Below are 24,340 nucleotides of genomic sequence, written 5' to 3'. Positions count from 1 at the left end.
ACCACACTTTACGTAAAAATTCACAAATATTTTCATGAGATCACGTTAATGTGAAAGAAGCTAGGAATCTGCATATTACTTTTGGAGATTTGACGTTTACAGTCACTGCTGAGAACTAAGATCAAGATCCCTGGATAAAGGGCTGAATTTGGATCAGTTCCTCGCAATTGTATGATTTTTAAAGATGTGGATTACAGCGTAAAAATAGATGTTAATTTTATTTATAAATTAATGCTGGGTAAATATTGAACAGAACACATGTTGGGTTAATAAATAACTTCTGCTGCGTTCTGAACCAGTTAGAGTGGTTTGATACTATGTGCAGGAAGGCCAGCAAAGAGAGCATTGCAAAAGTCCAGCCTAGAGATTACCAGGGCCTGGATCAGGAGTTGTGCAGCATGCTCCGTAAGGAATGGACATGTCTTCCTGTAGGGATGTCCCGATCCGATCACGTGATCGGTAATCGGCCCCGATAACGTGGTTTCAGACTCGATCGGAATCGGATTTTACCTTCCGATCAGGACTCGGATACATATGCAGAGTTTAAATTGGGCCAATACCGTCCGGGGCTAAGCCCCGGCACAAAATACTGAAATAATGAAGGGCTTGCTCTGCTCCGCGCCAGTGTACGCGCTGCGCTGGTGCGTGTGAACTGACGCGAATAATGACGTATTTCATTCATATTCATTTAAACGACGCGTCAATCGTTTTTGTCACTATGTGCTCAGTTAATCTACATCAGTACGCGCAGCTCCGTGTCTCACTCAGAACCTCAAGAACGCGCATTTGCGCAGGAGGATCACATTACACATTGTAGAGATGTGAGAGAGAGAGAGAGAGAGAAAGAGAGAAAGAGAGGTAAGAATGCTGCACACGTCGAAAAAAACTTAATAGAAGTCTAGAAACAAAGTATTAGAGTATGTATAGCCATGTCAATCATCTTATTACAATATGTTAACTAGATGACTGGATACAACTTACTGTATAGTTTAATAAAATAATGTATTTTGATTATACAAATCAATTACGACCTAACGTGATTGTTTAACTAACTGCTGACCAGCTTAGGGAATCTCTATTGCTAATTTATAAGACATAGCCTATTGCTGAATCAGTATGTTGTTTTTCTTGTTAATTGAGTTTTTTTTGGGTAGTCTATCTTATGCCTAGAATTAGTCAAGGAGGTTGAGTCTTATAACTTCCTTCAAAGTTTGATCAATTGTGCATAATGACATGTGCAACAAATGCATATAGGGTGTCAGACTCATAGATTTGCATAATTTAAAGTTCAGGTTTTAAAGTTTGGGTCAACCTGTGGCACAGCTTTAAATCTGAAACTTATCAAATCCTATCAGAGGTCCAAAATGTCATTAAACAGACCAGTGGCTTTGCTGTCATCAGGATTAAAAATGTTACCCCTTGAATCCTCCCTCCTAACAGAGCATCCCCACAAAACAAACCCCAATTTAACCCCTGAACATATATACTATATTCTCATTATTTTTTAACACATCTATAGTTATGCGCTGGCACAGAGTTAGACCCTTTTGATTCCACACAGAAACAGCAATGCGTGCGGCATGACATAACGGAACATCCTAGATCAGTTTTTTTGCTCTTCTTTAATCTTTTTTTATGTATTATAGAAGTATCAGATCGGCACTCGGTATCGACAGATACTCAAAATCAAATGACTCGGACTCGAGGGCAAAAAAACCTGATCGGGACATCCCTATCTTCCTGCAATGTAATCAGTGAAGGACAGTTGGTCATCAAAGATTACACTGAGGTTTCTGGCAGTTTTTGAAGGAGTTATGGTTGTGTTGCCCAGTTGAATGGATAGAGCATATTTTTTCTTGGGTTGTGCCAGAAATACATGCAGCTCTAAGCATGGCTGTACCTTAATTAGTAAAAATGATTATGCTGCATCTGGAAGTATTAACTTTTCCTCGCCATTGACAAGTTAAGCAGGCTGTAATGCATGCTGCTATGGTGGGATCATCAGGGTGAAATGAGAAGAAGATCTGGGTGTCATCAGCATAGCAGTCTTAGGAGAAGCTATGTGCCTGTATGATAGATCTTAAAGCTCTACTGTGTACTTTATTGAGTTAATTCTTAACAAAAACCCATGTTTTCTTTCAAAAGTATGTGCTCATTCATGTGTAATTACTTCCACCCCACTAATCAAAGTATTCTCGTAAGTGTAGAATCTGCTATTTAAAATGCATACCGTCGAAGCGCTCTCTGGCTGAATCCATGTTGTGCCTCCATCTTTGAAATACATTCGCAGACGAGGGACATTCCTGAAATTCAAGCTCCGCCTTTCGCGCTTTCACTCTACACTCACGCTGGCCGATAGCTAAAGCCTACGGAGGTTGCATGTGTAGGCGGTATACGTCATCAAGACAGTCTTATTTCAGAATATTAACAATTATAAAGCTGACAATTATTCTTAGTTAATTGTAATTTGATGTAATATGCGTATGACTTGCGTATGTAATGCTCAGTTGATTTAAATAAACCAGGCTTGATGACGTATCCAGCCTGTGACCTGCGTAGCTGAATACTTCGGATTTTACAACAGCCGCACACCGTGATGAACCTGCGATCTAATGCTTTGATTTGAAAGCCTGTTGAAGACATATTCTCGAGGACATTAAAACAAATCGCCAAGGAAGCGAAACAGGGATTTTAAACGACAGCGTGACAGGAAAAACATCAAGACCAAAGTCACTATTGGAGTTAGTTTTCCAAGATGGGGCTCAAGGGACACTGAAGTTGCACTTTCTATATTCTCCACAGGTAATTCAGCATATTCGTTTACATCTATACAGTCCATGTTGTAAACTTGAAGTTTTATAGTTCCTTGGCTAACTTTAGCATGATTATGCATAACACTTGTTAGTGTAAACACGCATGTGGTTTAATGTGTTTGAACAGCCACACGCCGTCTCTCCGCCCATTTATGTAATCTGAGGTACTGAGATAAATGTTTTTCATCTTTTCTGACCTCTAGCACAAACACACGGTGACAGCCCGATTTTTAGCCTTTCATTAAAGCGTCTGATCTGCGCGTCTTTCGTTTCATTTTACAAGCGTGTGAAAGTTGCGCGATCTTTTTTCACCAATATGAGAGAAAGCTCTTACATATACACGGACATGTAACGTTTACTTAAAACATAAGCATTGTACTTTGACATAATATTAATTCGCGTCCATTTAAACCCGTCATGGTTGCTTTCTGTATGTGATTTTAAGCGGACATATCATGACAATCAGACTTTTTTCATGTTAAACATAAATCTGTGTGCTTTGATGGATCACAGGCAAAGGACATTGCAAATTGTTCATTTTTTTCTCATTGCTTTTGCTTTGTAGCTACTGGAAGCCATGTTAACCTTGGCATGACACGGCCGGGCCACCGTACGAGTTAAAACGCGTTCCGAATGGGGGGGGCTAGAAATTAATATTCAGTTGCTTGTCATATAGACTTTCACCGCTAGATGGGAGTAGATCCTACACAGTAGAGCTTTAAGGATGTTGTGTAGATCGAGAAAAGGAGTGGACCAAGCACTGATCCCTGAGGGACCCCTAAAGGATCTATCGGAGAGATAAGATTTAAACCAATGAAGAGGAGTACTTGTGATCCCTAGCAATGATAGGGTGGCTAGTAGGATTTGAGGGTTCACTGTGTCAAAGGCTGCTGACAGGTCTGGCAGAATCAGAACTGAGAATTTGTATTCCACCTTAGCTAGTGGTAATGCTTCCGTGACCGACAGCAGTGCTGTTTCAGTGCAGTGGTTGCATTTAAAGCCTGACCTCTTGTCATCAAGTACATTATTCAATGATAGAAAGGAAGATACCTGATTGAAAACAGGTCTTTCAAGTGTTTTGGCAATAAACGGAAGTAGTGAGACAGGTCTATAACTGTCTGTGAGAGAGGGGTTGTGTGTGGCTTTTTTAAGCAGTGGCGTGATGAGGGCTTGTTTAAACATAGATGGAAATGTGCCGTTGAGCAGAGAGGTATTCAAATGTGTGAATGGCGCAAGTTTATCTGAAACTTAAACATTATCTGTAGTGCAGCTGCGCATGAAGATGAGATCAAGCCTGGTTTCCTGACCTGTGAGTGGCAGCGATGGAGAGGTGAGTAAGGTCGATTGATGAGGTGAGTGTGTGGAATTCCTCAGTGTAGAGCTTCTCCAGGTGGATGATAAAGTTTTCGAATACTATGAGAGGCCTGCCATCCTGAGGGAAAGAAGACAACAGCATATCAAGCTCCTCTATGAAGTTCAGAAGCAGATCTGGAGGGTGGTAAACCACAACAACATGACATTGAGTAGGAGAGATGATGTTAAGAGCATGCTATTCAAAAGGTGTTATTTGTGCATAGTAAAGTAAGTGGAGTGTACTTCCAGCTATTGTTAACAAGCAAACCTGTGCCTCTACCTCTGCCTGTGTAGCGAGGAGTGAGAGAAGGAGAAGTTTGAGGAGACGGCAGCGGGTGTAAGAGCTAGGATGTTGAAGGCTTACTGCGGAGCAAAGGCATGGATGAAGTCGGATATGTTGGCAGCTGAATGGCAACAACCCAGCATAGCTTTATTTACAACCCAACATGTTTTCTGTCCAATATTTACCCAGCATTGGGTTAAAAATAACCCAGCAGAATTTAGAGTGAAGATTAAGGTATCACAGGATTGTTTTGTAACCATCGTTTATTAATTATTCTTGCTGAACTTTCGCATCATACTATTACGTACATCATACTGTACTATTACGTATTGGCTTTTTATGCACAATCGCAGCTAACTGGGTGATTACAAGTTACAGTAAATCACCCTAAGTGCAATCTGTCAAAATGACAGACAGCCTGCAGATTTAAGAGGGTAGAGAGGCAGGTCATGTTTGACAGAATGATCCTCTTGTATAAAGATTAACTGTTGTTTCAACATGTTTCAGTTCCAGGTGTTTTTGCAAATAGCAGCTTTATTTGCTTCTCATTTCTGTTGCTGGCAGTCGGTTAAAAGAATCTCATATTTGAGAAAACCAGCTGCTGTTAGAGATTTTGCTGCTAGACAGTTGTTACTCAATTTCAAGCTGCAGTGCTTTTATGCACATGATGTGTTATGTCACAGACGATCACAACAAGCGCATAATGAGAATTAATGTGAACATATTAGTGATTGTCAACACCGCTATCTGTTGTTTTGGCTGCACAAGTGACAGTGTCGCAATTATTCGGTTAAACTATATGTTTGCTCCCTAAACGGTGCACTTACTGCCAGCAATACCAACTTTTGAAACATCTCCTGATGGGTAGCCTATATGGTGTTATAGCGCACTTTTCAGGCTTCTGTCATGCACAATAATAACTTGTGCCAAGAGCTGAGTTTTTAAGAGCGCTTAAGCGTCAGATGTGTTGCAGAAGCAAAGTTGTTGTGTTATTGTTTATGTGGGAGTGAACATGGCACTCTTCTGCTGCTTCATTAGATGCATTAGTCCAGAACAACAGCTACACATTGTCATGTCATGCTGACCCTGGCCTACAAATCCATCACAATGACAGTGATGTCAAAATTACTTTTGTACTAAATAATCCACTGTATCTTCTAAGTCATAATTTGCCAGGCAATGAAGACTTTCAAAGTATAAAGTTACTTGCAGTGTTTCTTTTTCTTCTTTATTGTGGTATGCTTTTATTTATCTTGTGTCAAGATGTTTTCCATGGTGCTTTTTTCATAATTTACAGGGATTTACTGCCATCTGCTGATCAAATGTACAAAGCACACTTACTGTGCCATGGCAGGACCTGAAGTGCCTAATATTTCATGTAGAATATGAGTTTATAGGAATATGTACTGTACGATTTTGTTAATGTTTGCATGCAGGCCAACATAAACATTTGCATACCGCTAATTAATCAGACTTTTACTAAGAGGGGTTTCAATTGCACAACAAAGAAAAACTAAGATTCACACTTTTGGTTCCAGGCCCTGAGCCACTGCTGTAACATGAACACAGCCAACCAGAGGCAGAGTTCATACACAAGCATGCGCAGTCAGTTAAGTCCGAGCAGATAGTCTCAACAGTGTAAAAAAGTCCAAGCAGTGTTTAATGCTGCTTGTGTGGTCATTAAGCATACATTTGGTATTCTAAAATCCAAGTTTAGGAGGCTGCAATGCATGCAAATGAGAAGCATTTAAAATATTAGTTTAGCAGTAGCATTATGCTGCATTTTAAAATATTTACATCAAATATTTGTTTAGAGCCAACGGACCAAGTTGTTGTGTAGCCTAAGAGGATGATGATGATAAACCACCTCCCCGAAAACCCCACAACACTACTGCAAGCATTTACAGAGACATCATTTGTAACCAGATCTAACATACAAAATAAACGCATCAATATTTTCTTTTCTTTTTTTAAGGAAAAAATATTACAAAGATACCCTTGGAATTATGTTTTGACCTAGTTTGTGTTAATAAATGAATGCTGTTCTTATTTGACTGAAAACGTGTATGAGACTTTAGTGACTTTACTGGCTAAGGACAGAGCAATTTTAGCTCTGTTTAACAGGTATAAGTGGTGGTAAAAAGATTATGGAGATTTAGTCATTTTAACTGCAATTACGTAACGTAAAATTTTAGATACCTTTGTAGATACAGTTGGGAGTGTAAAGTTAACACAGTGCAACATTACACGTCCATGTTAAATAAAAAATAATGCGAAAAAGAACAGCGTATACTACTGGTCAAAGGTTTTAATTTTTTTTTCTAAACAAAAATATAATTGTGGTAATAAAGTTCTTTTATTTGACTTGCATCAAATCAAAGCAGCTAAAAGAGCCCTGTTGTATTTTTAAGACCTACACTAACTCTTTCTCTCACATGTAATGTTTACAAATAGTGAATACTTGAATCTTGTTAAGCACCTTTTGTTCTATTACCTCCCTATAATACATCGCTTTTGTTGGACAAAACCGTCTGCTAAATGTAAATGTAGCCCTGCGTAGAAAGGAATTTCAATACTCTTAACAAGCTTCCCTTCGTGACAGCTCCAGAAGTGGCATAAATGCCCAGGGAATAAGTTTGAACATTAGTCAAAGGGTGACAACTCCTAAATTATAAGTTTTTGTCAACAATTTCCATTTACAATTCTGCCACTTTTGAGGCATTTCCTACTTGAAAAGGTGGGAAAAATATAAGGAATGAGTAAGCATTTAGTCAGTACTGTACATTTTTGAACAGTTTTTGTCTTTAAAAATTGTGTAACATGAGAATACTTCCAACAAAAGAGAACCTGTGAAGAAATACATTTGCAAAGGTAGTAGACGTTTAAGAGTCAAAATGCAAAGTTTATTTTTGAAAACATTTTATTTAGGTTGGTTTTGTAATAAGTTACAAAGAATTTTTAGCTATTCCACAATTGTTCCCATGCAGGTCAACATCTTTCTTTCAAAGGATCGCCTACATCTCTCTTTTAGTCACCGCCATCTCTCAAATCAGGCCTCACCAGTGTATCGAGCACAGCAGTCCTCCTTTCTGCATGTGCTTCATACGCCTCCAAAAACTGAGAGGATTGCGTTTGCCTCCTCTGCCTGCTGGTAAGATTAGTTGTGCTCCGCATTGCCAAGGTTCCATGCTGTTCATCCTCATCTGGCTGGTCTTGGGGGGGGGGGGGTGTTGGTCTTGAAGTGTAGTGGTTTTGTTTGAGGATGTCTCTTCTGAAAATAACACCGTGGAGTAAATTGTACCAGGTGGTGCAGTGCCAATCCCTGATGAGCCATATAACTCATCCATTAACTGTAGGAAAGAGTAGTGCACAATGAAAATGTCTAATCTTCAGTCACTTAGTAATACAATATGGTTTTACACTTACTATACAGTACTCCCAAGGCATTCTTCCCTTCACCAGTTGCACATCGTGTCCTTCACCCTTTTGTAGGTTGTTAACATGTTTGTTAGCTTTTTGCGAATTCTTTCTGTTGACAGGTTGTACCCCTTCTGTGTAAATGCCGTTCAAAGTTATTGATAGAAAGCCGGTTTGTTCCTGAAGTACAGTTGTTAAGTTTTTGTTACGTCCAGTAGCAATAGTGTAATTTTGCGTGTTATTTCTGAGGGAAGAGACAGAATAAAAAAAATAAGAAACCAGAAAACAATTTGAATAATACTGGTAGTACTAGTAGTAGGGGTAAGTGGAACCGGGGGCCTGGTGGTAGTTATATTGCACTGGCTGGTTAATGGTAGTGGTGACGGTCCCTTCACACAGAGATTTAGGGGAACAGGGGACCTAGTGGAGATACTAGTGGTATTTGGAGTGGGAGGTTGAGGGACCTATAGGATAGAAGCTGGGCCACTGATGAGGGCTGTTTGGAGTGAAAGCATTAAATGTGGTCATTGTCACTTATAAAAAATATTTTGACACAAGCTCAAACTTTTAACAAAGACAATTGTGTAGAAGTATACCTTGTTTCATTTCTGTGGCTTTTACCTTCTCCAAAACAGAGGAAATTAACAGTTGGTCTGGAGAATAAAATAATTATTAAAAGACATTAAAAAATCATTGGTGAATTGGTAATTTCACAGTTCTGTCATTTACTTACCATTTTCATCATTTCAGCAATTTCTTTGGACACTGTTAGTGCAACAACATTACCTGTGCTATCCTTCACATGAAGTATTACATTATCCATTTTGTTTGGTGTTGCATAAGGCAATGCATGTTCTTAATACTGTATATGTCATGGTTCTTCTTCTCTTCTATGGACTTATTGGCAGGTCGCATACCAAGTTTTTGGTGCATACCGCCACCACCTGTCCTGGAGTGTGGAGTGATTTCAGTCTGGTAGTATGTTAAAGATGTGTATATTCTATTTCTAAGACCACTATACTTAATACATTTTAAAACTGACCTTATAATTTCCCCACATCATGGAGTGCGTGTACATGCACAGTCTTACGCCGATTATGCTTAATAAACTGATAACAGGTGGGGTCATGTAAACACGTTAAACGGGTTTCCTTTATCGGGGAAAGCCCATAAACGGCGTAAGCAAAAATCGATCGGCACAGGTAGTTTTTTGCTCATTACGCCGATTTCACGTGGCATGTAAACACCTTAACCAGCTTTCTCACGTTTTTGTCCATGTGCGCATGTCTCCGCGTATGAAAGATAAATGCAACACGCGGAAGTAAGCGCAAGGTAACGCATAAAAGTCTCCGCTCGACTAAAGCAGTTGGCAGAGAAACTGAAAATTAAAGCTCATGTTACAACCCCAAATCAGAAAAAGTTGGGACACTGTAGAAATTGGGAGTAAAAAAGAAATGGAATAATTTACAAATCTCATAAACTTATTTTTTATTCACAATAGAATACAGATAACATATCAAATGTTGAAAGTGAGACATTTTGAAATGTCATGCCAAATATTGACTCATTATGGATTTCATCAGAGCTACACATTCCAAAAAAAGTTGGGTCAGGTAGCAATAAGAGGCCATAAAATTAAAATGTACATATAAGGAACAGCTGGAGGAGGACCAGTGTTTAGGAATGGAAATGTTGTCACATTCTTGTCTAATACAGACTTCTAGTTGCTCAACTGTCTTAGGTCTTCTTTGTTGCATCTTCCTCTTTATGATACGCCAAATTTTTCTGTGGGTGAAAGATCTGGACTACAGGCTGGCCATTTCAGTACTCAGATCCTTCTTCTACGCAGCCATGATGTTGTAATTGATGCAGTATGTGGTCTGGCATTGTCATGTTGGAAAATGCAAGGTCTTCCCTGAAAGAGACGACATCTGAATGAGGGCATGTTGCTCTAAAACTTGGATAAACCTTTCAGCATTGATGGTGCCTTTCCAGATGTGTAAGCTGCCCATGCCACACGCACTCATGCAACCCCAAACCATCAGAGAGGCACGTTTCTGAACTGAGCGCTAATAACAACTTGGGTTGTCATTGTCCTCTTTAGTCCGGATGAAATGGCGTCCCAGTTTTCCAAAAAGAACTTTAAATTTTGATTTGTCTGACCACAGAAGTTTTCCACTTTGCCAAAATCCATTTTAAATGAGCCTTGGCCCAGAGAAAACGCCTGCGCTTCTGGGTCATGTTTAGATATGGCTTCTTGTTTGACCTATAGAGTTTTAGCTGGCAACGGCGAATGGCACAATGGTGGATTGTGTTCACTGACAATGTTTTCTAAAAGTATTCCAGAGCCCATGTTATGATTTCCATTACAGTAGCATTCCTGTAACATTCAGCACTCAGTAAGTACGTTTACATGCACAGAATAAGCGGATAACTATTAAAAATCTGCTTATTATAGAAAACTGTTTTCATGCGTTTACATGCAAATCAATAAACCGGCTATGCAGACAACTGCGTTTACATGGGACTTGGAGAATTATCAGTTTTCTCGCAGGCAGTGACGTCACCGCCTATAGTACATAGTAGCCAACGACATATCTGTCTTAAGCTGTACAGTTGTATCTCTTCTCGTGTCTGCAGAACCTGTAAATGTAACATAAGCTTCTATTTTAACAGTTTCTCTGCCAACTGCTTTAGTCGAGCGGAGACTTTTATGCGTTACTTTGCGCTTACTTAAAAATTACATTATGAACTATACAAGTACGACTTTGTTTTGCACAGTAGTCTGGGGTGGGAAGAATGTAAAAATAAAATTTGTGTGTGTGTGTGTGTGTGTGTGTGTAAAGTGGAACCATTAGTAGTTTTAGTGCTGTATAGTGCTTATGGGACTGAGGGTACAATGAAGAAAATTGCAACACATAATTTTGGAATGTATTATTGATTTTTATTGAGAAACAGAATTTTTTGTAGTGTGTTGGGATTAAGACGATTCCTCTTTTTAGATAAAACCTCTCCAGCCTTGGAAAAGAGATTTTCACATGGAACGGAAGATGCAGGGCAACATAAAAATGACAGTGCCAGCTGGTATAAGTGTGGGTACTGATGTTTGTGTTAAGCCCAATATACTAGTGGGTCCTCCGTTCTTGTGACATTCACTTCAGATAAGTATCAGTCCACTTCAACAGTAGCATCTGCGGTTGCACTTGAGCTCCTTCTACTTAGATCAACCGTGCTATCCAGCAGGTGCCAAAGGTCACCTAAAAGTAATAGTACAAAGAAAAAATCTCCATTAACAATGTACTAATCAGTAATGGGAAAATATACACCCCCATAAAATATTCTACTTACTGAGGTTTGTAGATTGGCCTGCTTCTGAAGAGACTGGCAGCTGAGCTGGGGGGTATTGGTGGAAACAGAATTAACACCAGCACTTCTGACGACAGTAGCACATTCAGATTTTAATCTTGTTATAGCTTCTTGCATTTTCCCTTGACTTAAAAATCCAACATGGAGAGCATCTTGAACTGCCTCATACTCCAGTGCTGTGGGAGGGGTAATGTCAGTCCTTAGAGAGGCCAGGGCTGCCCCCACTGGTTCTCTCAACTGATGGAGTCATTCCAGCATGTTATAAGTGCTGTTCCAGCGAGTTTCCACTTCAATAATCAACTTAAGAACTGGTCTTCCCATCTGTTCCTGTACTTGGGCCAGTCTCTCTTTTGCAGTAGTGCTTGTTTGAAAAAATGTCACAAGTTTTCTACATTTAGTGCGGATTTCATTGAAGCTACTGATGTCATCAAAAGACTTCTTTACAATTAAATTAAGTGCATGTGCAATGCATATTGCATGCCTAACATTTAATGTTCGTACACATGCTATCATGTTGGTTGCAGCATCAGTTACCAGACACTTTACTTTATCTTTTATGCCCTACTCCTCCATGATCTTCATATGTCCAGTAGCCAAGTTCTCTGCAGTATGACACTTAGGGAAATGTTGTACATCTAATAAAGTTGTGCAGAGCTTGTCCTCTTCATCGATAAAATGGCAGGTTACTGCTAGGTATGCATCCATATGTAGTGATGTCCACATGTCAGATGTAAGGCTTACAGACACAACTTTCTGCAACTGCTCTCTTGTCTTCTCCTTAGTCTCCCTGTATTTATTTTCAACCATACCCTTCAAAGCCTGTGGAAATAAATAAATTTAGTCTTTATTTTACATACTGAACTTGTACTGAACCACTTCATTAATTACATTCCTTTCGAGTAGGAATAACATAAGTGGGATCCAACACTTGCAGAAGCTCCCTAAACCCAGCATCCTCCACGATGGAAAAGGGTTGGGAGTCCTTAATGGTCATGTTCACCAAGGCCTCATTCACCATTTCTTTCTTTAAACTATAATAAAACAAAATGCTGGTGTATTGTAAGAGCCTAACAATTTATAACATAATGTAATCAATAAGATTATATATTACTTTGACTTGTCTGTGGATTGACAGTAGTTTGTGCATGCTCATGCAGTGCTCGATAATGCCTGAGCATGGAAGAGGTGTTATTGCTGTATGTTAGCTCCTTATCTCACAAATTTCCGTGGCATAGTCACGGATCTCCGCATTTTTCCGTGGCCCTGCTACGGACTGTCTTTTTCCGTGGCATTCTCACGGATTGGTTACTCAACTGTTTTTTCCTATTTTCTTACCATTTTCGCTTCGGTTTAGGGTTAGATTTACATGAAATGACATCCCTACCCAAACCCAACTCTAACCCCAACGCCAGGTGACAATTGTTTAAAGTTTAGAAAATATAAAAGAATAAATCCGAAAAAATAGTATAAACCAATAGTTAAAGTGACATACTAACGCAAACACCAAATCTAACCCTAAACCGAAGCGTTTGAAAATAGGAAAAAGCAGTTGAGTAACCAATCCGTGAGAATGCCACGGAAAAAGACAGTCCGTAGCAGGGCCACGGAAAAGTGCGTAGATCCGTGAGAATGCCACGGAAAAATGAGCACAAAATTCTGTGACTATCCCACGGAACTTTGTGAGATCATGTTGGAAATAATGGACATGAAAGACCATACTGCCATAAAGTGTGTCTTATAATAATATTAACACAGTACAATATATAACAATTACACATACTTTATTGTGAGCAACAATTTCAAAATACTCCCAGACAGGGGAGGATTTCCTCTTTCTTGTAGGCTCCATTACAAAGACCAAATTACAGGTCACAAAAGGCAAACAAATCCAATAGGGCAATCTAACTCAACAACCAGTCCAGTCCAAATCCAAAAATCCTAATCAATCCAACTATTCTTATCTAACTAATACAATATTATATAATATAGCTAATAATTAATCAAAACTAATATATATATTATAACTATAACTTATTTATAATTATATACTATAACTACTAATATAATCTACTACTAACAATGAACTCTCCTACACTCTGCTCCTACACTCTGCTTCTACCACTGCTTCTATCACTCCATACACCTGTCCAACACTAAACGCCAAAACACCCACAAGGAGGCGTGAGTTTCGAAACTTCTTTATCCGGAATCGATACTCAGACCGAAACAATGACGTTGGCCACACAAACCGAGGCCTCGTTTGTCACTGGTCACGTGATTTCTACGTTAACAACACAAGCCTCGAATCAAGGCTTCATCTGGCACGCCCATTTTTTCTCGACACGCGCTCCGAAGCCTCGCTTCAAATAACCCATCACTATTTGCATCCTCCTTATATGTTTCGTAACAGTATATCCAAAGGAACAATATTGGGCTACAGACAACACCTGTTCTCTTTATTATTACTAATAGGCACCAATCAATGCAGATACCCTTTAAGCCAACTTTTAATTAGTGGTGATTGTCATGGTGTTTTTATTATTTATGTTTAAACAAACTTTGAGGTGGTCTGTTTTTCTTTAGAAGTTTCTGCTCCTGGAGGGCCACTGTCCTTTAAAGTTTAGCTCCAACTCTAATCAAACACACCTGAATGTCATTATCAAGTAATCCTGCAGCCATTCATTAGAATTTTCAGGTGAGTTTGATTAGGGTTGGAGCTTTAGGACAGTGGCCCTCCAGGACCAGGAATCAGTGATGCAAAGTCCGATTCATTCCCGCGAGCCGGCTCTTTTCGGACAGTTCGGCTCATTGAACCGGTTAGTGATGGTGTAATGAAGCCTTTTGAAGCACCGAGGCTTTCCCCTCAACTGTATCTAAAAAAGGTTCATTACTCGAAGCTTTTCAACACGGTGCACACTAATGACATCTTGTGGTCAGAAGGTGAACAGCTGCTTGTGCCAGATGACCTATTTTTTTGTTTCATGTAATAATTAACTGTGAAAACCACAAAAGCAATGTGGTTTTGAACAAAATGTTTCTTCATGTGTTAATGTAGTAGGCTACTTACAATATGTGAACAAATTTGAATGAATTTAAGAAAAACTTATAAATGGGACAAATTAACTTGAATAGAAACATTTGTATGAATCTGCTTTGATCAATACATAGAGCCTTATTTACATCAACTTTAGCCTTAGTCCTAAGCCTATGAGTTCATAGGCAAGGCTCATGTAGTCATATATAATCAAAATAAAACAAAAAAATTATGGAATGGTGAAGTGCTTGTGAACTGGGGAGTTTTTATTTTGTGGGTAATTAAAGAAATCAGAGATTTTTATTAAGGAACAGAACTTGTTCAACAGTGCGGGGGCTAAGTCTATTTCTTTTTTTTACTACTTCCCCTGCCTTTGAAAATATTCTCTCACATGGGACTGAGGAGGCAGGAGTGCATAAAAATTTCAGGGCAAGATGATAAATATGTGGATAGACACCCTTTTGGGTCGCCCAGAAATGCAGGGGATCTTCTGTGCGTGGAATATTTGGATCACTTAAGTAGCGTTGCACTTCAACTGTAGCATCTGCAGTTGCATTTTTCATTTTTCTGCTTTCCACAACATGACTGTCCAGTAGATCCCACAGACCTAATAGACAGAATAAAGTTTTACAAATAAAAGTTTGATGGAATTTAATTCTCTCCAGTATAGCTACATGCATCATGCATGCCAAACACGCACACTCAATACAACAAACAGTACCTGAATGGGTTATATCAGTGCCTGTGGCTCCTGTTGTCTATGGTTGTGATGGGGGTATTTGAGAGGATGTGGATGGGGTGTTTTGGGCTGCTCTAATGATTACAGCACATTCTGTGCATTTGACTGGCTGCAGAAACCTATAGTTTTAAAGCGTGGATCAAGCAGAGTTGCCAGAGTCCTGACGCTCATAGTCTCATATGTAGACAATGATTGCTTGTCTCAGCATTCTTATAAGAGGAATCACCTTTGAGCCTGCCACTCTCTTCTCTTCGGACAATTCAGTGGAAGCCTCATTGAAATGACACGTTACACCAAGACATTCATTTACTTTTTGGTACTCCTCTGAAGTCAAAGGTGTGAGGCTTGTCTTCAAAGTTACCAAAGCAGCACCTACTGGCTCCCTCTAAGCAAAGAGAAGCTCTAACATGGTGTATGTGCTGTTCCATCATGTATCCACCTCCTGAATCAACTTATGAGTTGGTTTGCCCATCTGATTTTGTAATGAGCCACAATCTTCCGTGCCTTTAGTCTAATGTCCTCCAATCCTTGTGTTTGTTCTATTGCCTTCTTCATGACTAGGTTTAATGCATGTGCTATGCAGTTTGTGTGGTGGAGCTTCAGGATGCTTGCACAGGCAATCATATTAGCAGCAGCATCAGTTACTAGACACCTAACTTTGTTTTGAATGCCCCACTCCTTAATCAAAGCTGACTTCACTTCTGCTATATTTTGAGAAGTGTGCCTTTTTTGAAAATTTTCCCACCCCCAATAAAACTGTGGACAGTTGATCATTATCATTTATAAAATGACATGTCACTGCCAGATATGCATCCATATGAAGAGATGTCCACATATCAGATGTGAGGTTTACTGCTCTGGTCTTTTTCACCTCTTCTATAGACCCTTTTACAGCTCACGTGATCAAATAGCCTGCGCGGGCATTTGGGCAACAGAAGTGGTGTTATTCCCCATTGGTTCTAACGTGGTAGCAACTCAGAAAGTTTATTAAAACGGTTTCTCAACATCAAAATATCCAGTTGTTGCGTTTGGTTGCACTAATATAATATACTAATATACGTATATATGTATCTGGCAACTTTATTTTTGGCCATCTGCTAACGTCTTTTATCCACTCCACTATAGTACACGGATCTGGTAGCTGTGTTGAAAATGTTCATAAAGTCAATTTTTTAAAAATAACTTACTGTTTGTGTTGCTTCACTGTTGATTCTTACGATACTTCCGTTGCCTAAATGCGCGCGCATACGCTGCCACGTCATCATTGTGTACAAACAGTAAAAGGGTCTATTGCCTTCTCTTTGGCCTCCTTATATTTTTCCTCTGCCATTCTCTATAATGCCTGGCGGGAAGGAAGAGTGTAGGTTGGATCCAACAAACCTACAAACTCTTTGAAGCCAGCATCTTCAACAATTGAAAATGGCTGGTAATCTTTGGCACTCAACCTAAAGAAAGAGGTAACAAAAATAAATTGTATTTTTTTCATATAGCCTACATGTATGCTATTATTTAACATCATATATTTTATTATACATTGAAAATGCGTAAAAATACTTTTGTAACTATTTATTCATATTACTATTACCCAATTCTTACAATTATTTAATATTTTTAAAATACTATTCTTGATAATACTAATAATAATTAAAACCAACAATGATACAACCTGAAAATGCTGCCAGACTTCCGAACGGCCTCTTTTCTTGGCTGGTTCCATTCTCAAAATTCAAAAGCGCTTACCCTCTGTTTCAGTCTCAGTTCACTATCGATCTACCGAAGTGCATGGCACTCAAAACCTGCGCAAGGGGTTCGCGCTACTTTTGAACCAGATTACGATACCATTCGTCACAGTCATGTGCCTTCAGCGCCAGCTCAAGTCAGGCAAAATTTCTAATCAGTTTGCACTGTTTAAAGTCAGCCGCCGATCGGTCTGCGCGGCGCTACTTGAACAAGCCTAGTGACTCACAAACAGGCAATGAACAGACAGGGAATTTAAACATGATGACAACCAATGACAGAGCAGAGACAATACGGACTACTGGCACATCTGGAAACTTGACTGTAAATTTTGTTACCGCCCATTTTTGGGGAAAACAAAGTAGACTTCTCATAGACTTCGATACAAAATAGTGAGACAAAGCAACGTTTGTACACAGCCGGCAGGCGTACATAACTTAAACAATCACACAAATTAAACATGCCGAGTCCACCCTGCCTGTCATAGAGCGCGAAAGATTCATTAACACATTTAATTTGGTCAATATAAAAATATGCACAGAAAATATTTCAGCATAAACTTAATAGCTGTAATGTTTGCAGGAAGGCAAGCTGAGGCAGTGGATCCAAATGCTATGGTTTTTATTAAAAAAAAAAAAAAAAACTAGAAAACTAGAAACATAGAAAAGATGATATTCACAGGAACCTGAAACCAAAACATTACATTAAACATTTAACCACTGACAAAAGACAAATTAGACACTGGTGAATATAGAGGGTATGCAACAATGTCACTTTTTCACGTGACCACGCAGGAACTCACCTTTTGAGTGGCAAAACATTCAACAAAATGGCTGATTTTCATAGCCATTTTCTTTTTTTTTAACTGATAATATTAACGCATTGTGCGTGTCCACACAACCTACAGATATTTCGGCACTTTTCTATCCTTAATTTGTGAATAGCCTGTAAATGACGCAAATTATTGCTGCCCTGATAGTCTGGTAAAATAACTATTTGTATGAGAAATCACTTGGTCTGCATATGTGTCCGTGCTTGAGTATAGCTGGGACGCTGCACTGAGACGCGTGTGTGCGCAAGATGACGCGGTCCGTCTGTCTCGCGCGCGCCCGGGCAGTCCGCGTCTGTCTCGCGCGCGCCTGGGCAGTCCGCCTCTGTTGCGCGTGCTCGGACAGAACGCTTCTGTCCTTGACCCTTACCTAAACATCTGTCTTTTTCCACAAACAGAGAAAGAAGACGCAAAAGCAAAACTTTTTGAAATGTGTCCTGCTTTAGAAATGGCCACTGTTGTAGGCTAGATGAAAAAAGAGACAATCTAACCTTGTTGAATATTAATCCTCGGACTGATCGCGTGCTCTTTATGTTGCGTGAAAATTTGATAATGTATGAAACCTGATTCTGTTGTTGATCTGTTGCGGTTGTTTGCACGTTCAAATTAGATAAAATGTTTGTATTACTTTTAATGAGTGACAGACAACGTCACCTGTATTTCTACTCAATGACATTAAAATATTAATATTAATAAAATTAATATTAAAATCATATCAGTTAATGTTCAGTTAACAAGTTGCGGTTGTTAACAAGCTGCGTGTATAACATCCCCACATATACACACAAGTGCAGACCAATGTTTCAAGTGTTTTTTTTTCTTCTTTCGGTTATGATGGTGAGGAGCTCAGACCCGCGGCATGGGTCACGTGACCGCGGTATGGCGGTAATCCGGTTACCGCCCCAGGCCTACTTAACAGTGAACCTAACAACTTGCCAAACAACCAGTAGTTGGTGGACATTGGCATATGGCCAGACATTGCTTTTGCTTACATATATGTTCGTCTTTCCTAACACGATTAAACCATCCCACCTTTGTAGAACACAAGGCTCATCATAATGTAAGAAACGACAGAGTCAGGACCCCAATGCAAAGGTACTTTTATTTGACAACAAATAGAAGGAGGGGGGGCTGCCGTCAAAGAAAAGAGATAGAGTAAACCCCGGCTCTGGACACCGGCCCGGGAATCCCCGGCTCAGGACACGGGCATGGGTAGAACTGGAAATTGCCCCAATATGGGGCGAGGCATGTAGACCACTCCCACGTGCGCCGCTACGCGGGAGACTGGAGGATGGGGGGGCGAACTCTCAACCCAGGGCACTGTGGAGATGTCAATAGTACAGCCAAGCCACGGCAGAGGGGCACAGATGATGGAAATACAGCGGTGCTGATCTATGACACCAGATGGGAATCCAGCAGATGTGAAGGCAGTCTATGGGTACAAATAGAGAGTACAGTTAGAGAAGGGACCCGAGAAACGGGCCTCCCAATAGGGCACAACACCCCGCAGCTGTTCGCTGTGCAGACCGAAGACTGATGGAAAAGGTCTATTAGCGTATCTAAGAAAGGATCAGCGTCTTTAATAGTCCACAGGCAAATAGATAATCCACAGCGAAGAGAAGTAAATCCACAATGGAGGGTACAGCAGCTGAATGTCTGTAAAACAGCGAAGAGCAGATAGCACAGACTGAAGACACGATACGGTGACATACATCAAATGACGGACTCGCAAAAACTGAGGGGAAAGGAGAGAACTTATACTAATGCCGATTGGGGAATAAACAAGCTTCAGGTTAGGATGACGCAGTGAGAAAACTTTGCAATTACACAGAATAAGAGTATTCATTGGTGTAGTTTTACAGGATTTTTTATCCCGAAATTTTACATACCTGACATATGGCTACTGCTACTGATTTACTTCTCCTTTGAGTGTTTTTTGCAGTCTGGAAAAAGACAGCTCCACATTTTTGTTGAATCTATTAGCAGAGTCAATCACACAACTACTTTTCCCATTTAAGACGCATTTTCATGCTATGCTAATGCTGTTGCTCAGACTTTTTGCCACTCGTAACAGTGTGTAATGCTTGGCATATTGTTTTTCAAGTAGTACAATTCAACAGGCTATTTTATTTCAAAAATGTCAATGTTTTACTTCCATACAGGTAACTCTTACATTCGCAGGCTGTACATTAAAGTGGTGCTTGTTACCCCCTTGTTCTGTGTATGTACCCGGTAACTCTTACATTTGCAGGCTTTAAAGTAAAGTGGTGCTTTGTTCATCTCTTGTTATAAATGTAGTTATAGGTAGTTATGTAGTTATGTAGTTATAAGTCAACACTTAATTAACTGTTATTTTAAGTAAAAAGACAAAATAAAAAGACATGACAATTTTTCTTTGTTTTTGTGGCTTGGCTTCCTCTTCCTAATATCTCTACTAAAATAAAAGTGATGTGCTGCTATAATTTATTTCCCAACGTGGCTTGTAGACATCAACTGTATGCAATATACTTGTCATGACTGGGAACAGGAGTAAGGACACAAGTGCAAGCTCACAATGAATAAATAACAAACGAGAAACAAAACATGAGTAGCAAACAACGGGCAGGTAAGTAAAAACAGGAACACTCAATACATGGAACAGGTACAGACATGGAATTAGCGACAATGATCCAGCAGTGAGTATTGCACAAACACAGGTATACATTTATTCTGTTTAATTACGTGATACATTGCGAGTTGTAATATTAGGCATTACCTCATATTGTAATGAGTTGAGTGGCATGGCTATATACATACACTGTAAAAAATGCTTGTGAAATCTACAGTAATTAACTGTGTTCATGCACAGCAAATAACTGTAATAAAGTTCACAGTGGATTACAGTGCATTCAGTGTGAAATCACAGTAGTGTTTTTAAACTGTAAAAATCACAGTAAAAAGGTATGTGCTGTAGAAAATCACAGTAAATATAATATCCTGCAAAGATTCACAGTAACCAGTAATGTACTGTAGATACTCACAGTAACCAACATTGTACTGTAGAGACTCACAGTAACCAACATTGTACTGTAGAGACTCACAGTAGGGGTGAGCAGGGGCGAAAGTAAAATTTTTCAGAAAAACTTAATTTTAAAAGATAAAGTTTTAGACAGATATATTTTTGCTGTGATCAGTAACTCAAGTGTGGACTATGAATTCCAGGTGAAATTTTGGAAACAAAATGGCCTTAGACTCTGTCAGCAGGGACGAAAGTAACACATAGGTGGCTCAAAAGCAGAACAGAACAAGATAGATTTTTGTGTTACACTTGTTTTTAGTAAATAAACATGACTATGATCTTGTTTATATGTATTTTCGGTTAAATTTTGGTTTCATCAAATGTTTCTAAAGCAACCTGACAGTACAAACTTGAATTGTTGAAAAAAAACATTTTTAACAGTTTGAACACAATAAAATTAAATCAAATAAAAAAATATACATTTTCAACATAATGCAACAGTATTGGCAGTAGGAGAAGAGTAACAAGTGTTACTTTCATCCCGACAGGAACTCCTGACATTTAAACCCGATTGAGTTTTATTTTTAAAAACTCTGAGAAATCAAACTTCATGATGTGTTACAGCACATTTTACAGTAAATGTATTTAAGTCCAGTCAACAACAATTTTTGTTAGCAACATGCTGATGTCTAATCTTATTCAGGATACTCAAAATAAACTGAAGAAAATTATTTCTTCAATAATCTTTGTTGGGAATTCCTTTTTAAAGTATATTTATTATATTATATTTGAGTATTATGCTAGTAATGACAAATTAGATTTATTTTCTATTTCTTTAAAGGAGAAAGTCACTATGATTATTGTTTTGTCTACAATATGGTACACACAACATTCCATTAAATATGCTACCACACTGAAATAAATTGTAGGTTACACTTAATACTTATACAACTATAAATAAGTTTTCAACTATGTGAACCAACTTTCACTAATTTGCAACTATATCTCAACTAACTGTCTAACTGTCCTTAGAGTATTAGTAGACTGTTAGGGTTAGGGACGAGGTTAGGGTTAGTGGAATAAGTTGACATGCACCTGCAAAGATACTTATCACAATATCATCACAATAAAGTGTGAATAGATATTAAGCAGACAGTCTACTAATACGGTAAAGATTGGTAGGATAAATAGTTGCAAAGTTACTTATAATTAGTAAAATGTCTAAAGTGGACTATCGAAAAAAAGTGTTACCAAATTGTATTGGCTGACTCGTCATGTTGCTTTGAGTATAATTGGTTAATATGACTGTCATTCAGTAAACTGGCCAATGACTGCTGTGTGAGCACTGGTTTAGTTTGAACAAACTAAGGGTGCATCCCAATTCAGGGTCTGGATCCTTTTAAGGCCGCGGACTTTGAAGGCAAGGCTCAATATTTGAAGGCAGCAGCCTCTAAACGCCACGGAGTGAAATGAAATGAGACGGTCTAGCCTACGGGGGCATCACTTGCTTTTCCCGCCCACTACGCTTGTCACTGGGACACAAAAGCTGAGACCTATCAGACTTTTAAAAATAAATATGGTGGCAGACTTTTTTTATTTTACTTTAGAAAATATTCAAACAAATTAGCGTTGCACACCTGAAGTCAATAGATGGGTGCGTAGGATAAGACGACAAAAAGTCTCAAAATATACAAAGAACAATTCCCGCACACCATCTGCTTGCTGAAAAAATGTATTTAATGAAAGTTGCGTTGCAACGTTTCGATCAACTGATCTTCATCAGGCAACATGAAGAGCAACATGATCTTCATCAGTTGCCTGATGAAGATCAGTTGATCGAAACGTTGCAACGCAACTTTCATTAAATACAATTTTTCAGCAAGCAGATAGTGTGCGGGAATTGTTCTTTGTATACTTTAGAAAATATAACACATTGATGCAGATTAAACTATCCAACAGTATGTAAAATTCACCAACCTTAGAAATATACAAAAGCAAAATGCAACACACAACATTGCAGCAATAATATTAATTTACATCACTAAAACATCATTTATAATAGTAAAACAGACACAAGGACCTTTAATTAGCAAAATATACAATTTTATTTAACTACAGTTTTGAATGTTTATTTCAAAATACCCAGACTTCATATTGAATTTTGGGATAGCCAAGGCTGTGAAGGATACATCTATGGATCCTCGGTAGGGCTGTAAAGATTTATCGTGCAAATGCGCGTTTTCTCAATTAATGAATTTGCATGAATTACGGTGAAATGCCGCCACATCCAAAAGCCAGGGGGCGCTCTCGTGCAGAAACTAACTTTGTGTCACAGAAGAAGTAGGCTAGCATTGCAAACGCTGTTCCAGGAAATGTCTACAAGAATATTTATATTGCTGTTCTTCAAATAGTTTCAGGTATTTTCATGATAATAAAGAATATTTTGAATGATTTTGTTTTATTTTGAATGATTATGATTTTTGATGCATAATCAGGCAGGTCTTTATAATGGGACAAGCTATAGCATTACAGCCCTAACTCGGAATCAGTGGGGAAAAGGCCACAGTAAGAGGCTTTTATATGAATGAGCCTTCGAATTGTGACAGCCTTCGTCACAGCCCGGTGATGACATTTGCCTTCAGATACGGCCTTGGAAGGCCACAGCCCATGAATTGGGATGCACCCAGTATGTCAGTTTAAAGGGCGATTTATAGTCGTGCATAGGTCCGTAGCCTGTGCATAGCTCTGCGTAGCCTGACGCGCACCTCACAAAATTTTTAACAGCGCATCAGATCTACTGACGCGCGTCTATCTACAGCGTGTCAGATTGGTCCACCAGAACCCCTCCCGTCAGGTAAAAAAAACTGTGTCATAGGTATTTCCGTTTCTGACGGTGAAAACAAAAATGAGCCAAGTTGAGGAGTGATTTAACTCAAATTGCATCAAAAGTCGATGTTTATTTACTTCCATCATTACTGGTCTTCTCAAATTATACACAAAAAGTTGCTGTTTCTTCTTCGTTTGTGGGTTAACTTGCTTAGCTTCTTCTTCTGTGACTTCTTTTGCTGCTAAAATATTTAATTTTAGAGAAAATACACATGGTAGGCTAATAGATACTTTAAACAGTATTACACTGAAATCATCTTGGCCATATGCTGGTGAGACATGAAAACACATAAGCCCTCTGAATGGAGAGCAGTCATGCCCATTAGAGTTTTACCAGTGGCTAAACCTGCACACAGGAAATAAAATTGCACATTTTCATCAAAGTGAAGTGTGTATAAATAACTTAATAAATAACTTTGTTCACATATATGATACATAATCTATAGGAAAAGGTCCATTATTTGGAGTCATGTTTTGGTGATTCACTTAAACATCTGATAACTAGTCCACTCAAAGCTGATATTATTTCGTACTTAAATGTCAATACAGGCACGTTTAATGTAAATTAAACAATAATGTGTTTAAGCATGTTGAATAGAATTAAAACATAAATTCTAACTTTTAGTAAATCTTGTAAATATGTTTATTCATACTGTAGAATCCAGTAGATTACTAGCAATTTAAATGAAAACAGCTTTTCAATCTCTTAACATTGTCTGTTGTGGTATGGTTTCACTGACCTTTTTGGGCATATTTTAATGTTACTTATACACTGTAAAATTAGGATTCTGAATTTAGAATCATTTTTAGAATCAATGGTTGTGTTGTGCACTAGAACTATTTATTTTGGAGTGAAAATATTGTAGACATAAATTTGTTTTGCAT

This window comes from Paramisgurnus dabryanus, chromosome 9 (genome assembly GCF_030506205.2).
Source record: "Paramisgurnus dabryanus chromosome 9, PD_genome_1.1, whole genome shotgun sequence".
Classification (NCBI taxonomy): domain Eukaryota; kingdom Metazoa; phylum Chordata; class Actinopteri; order Cypriniformes; family Cobitidae; genus Paramisgurnus; species Paramisgurnus dabryanus.
This window is presented reverse-complemented; position numbering follows the sequence as displayed.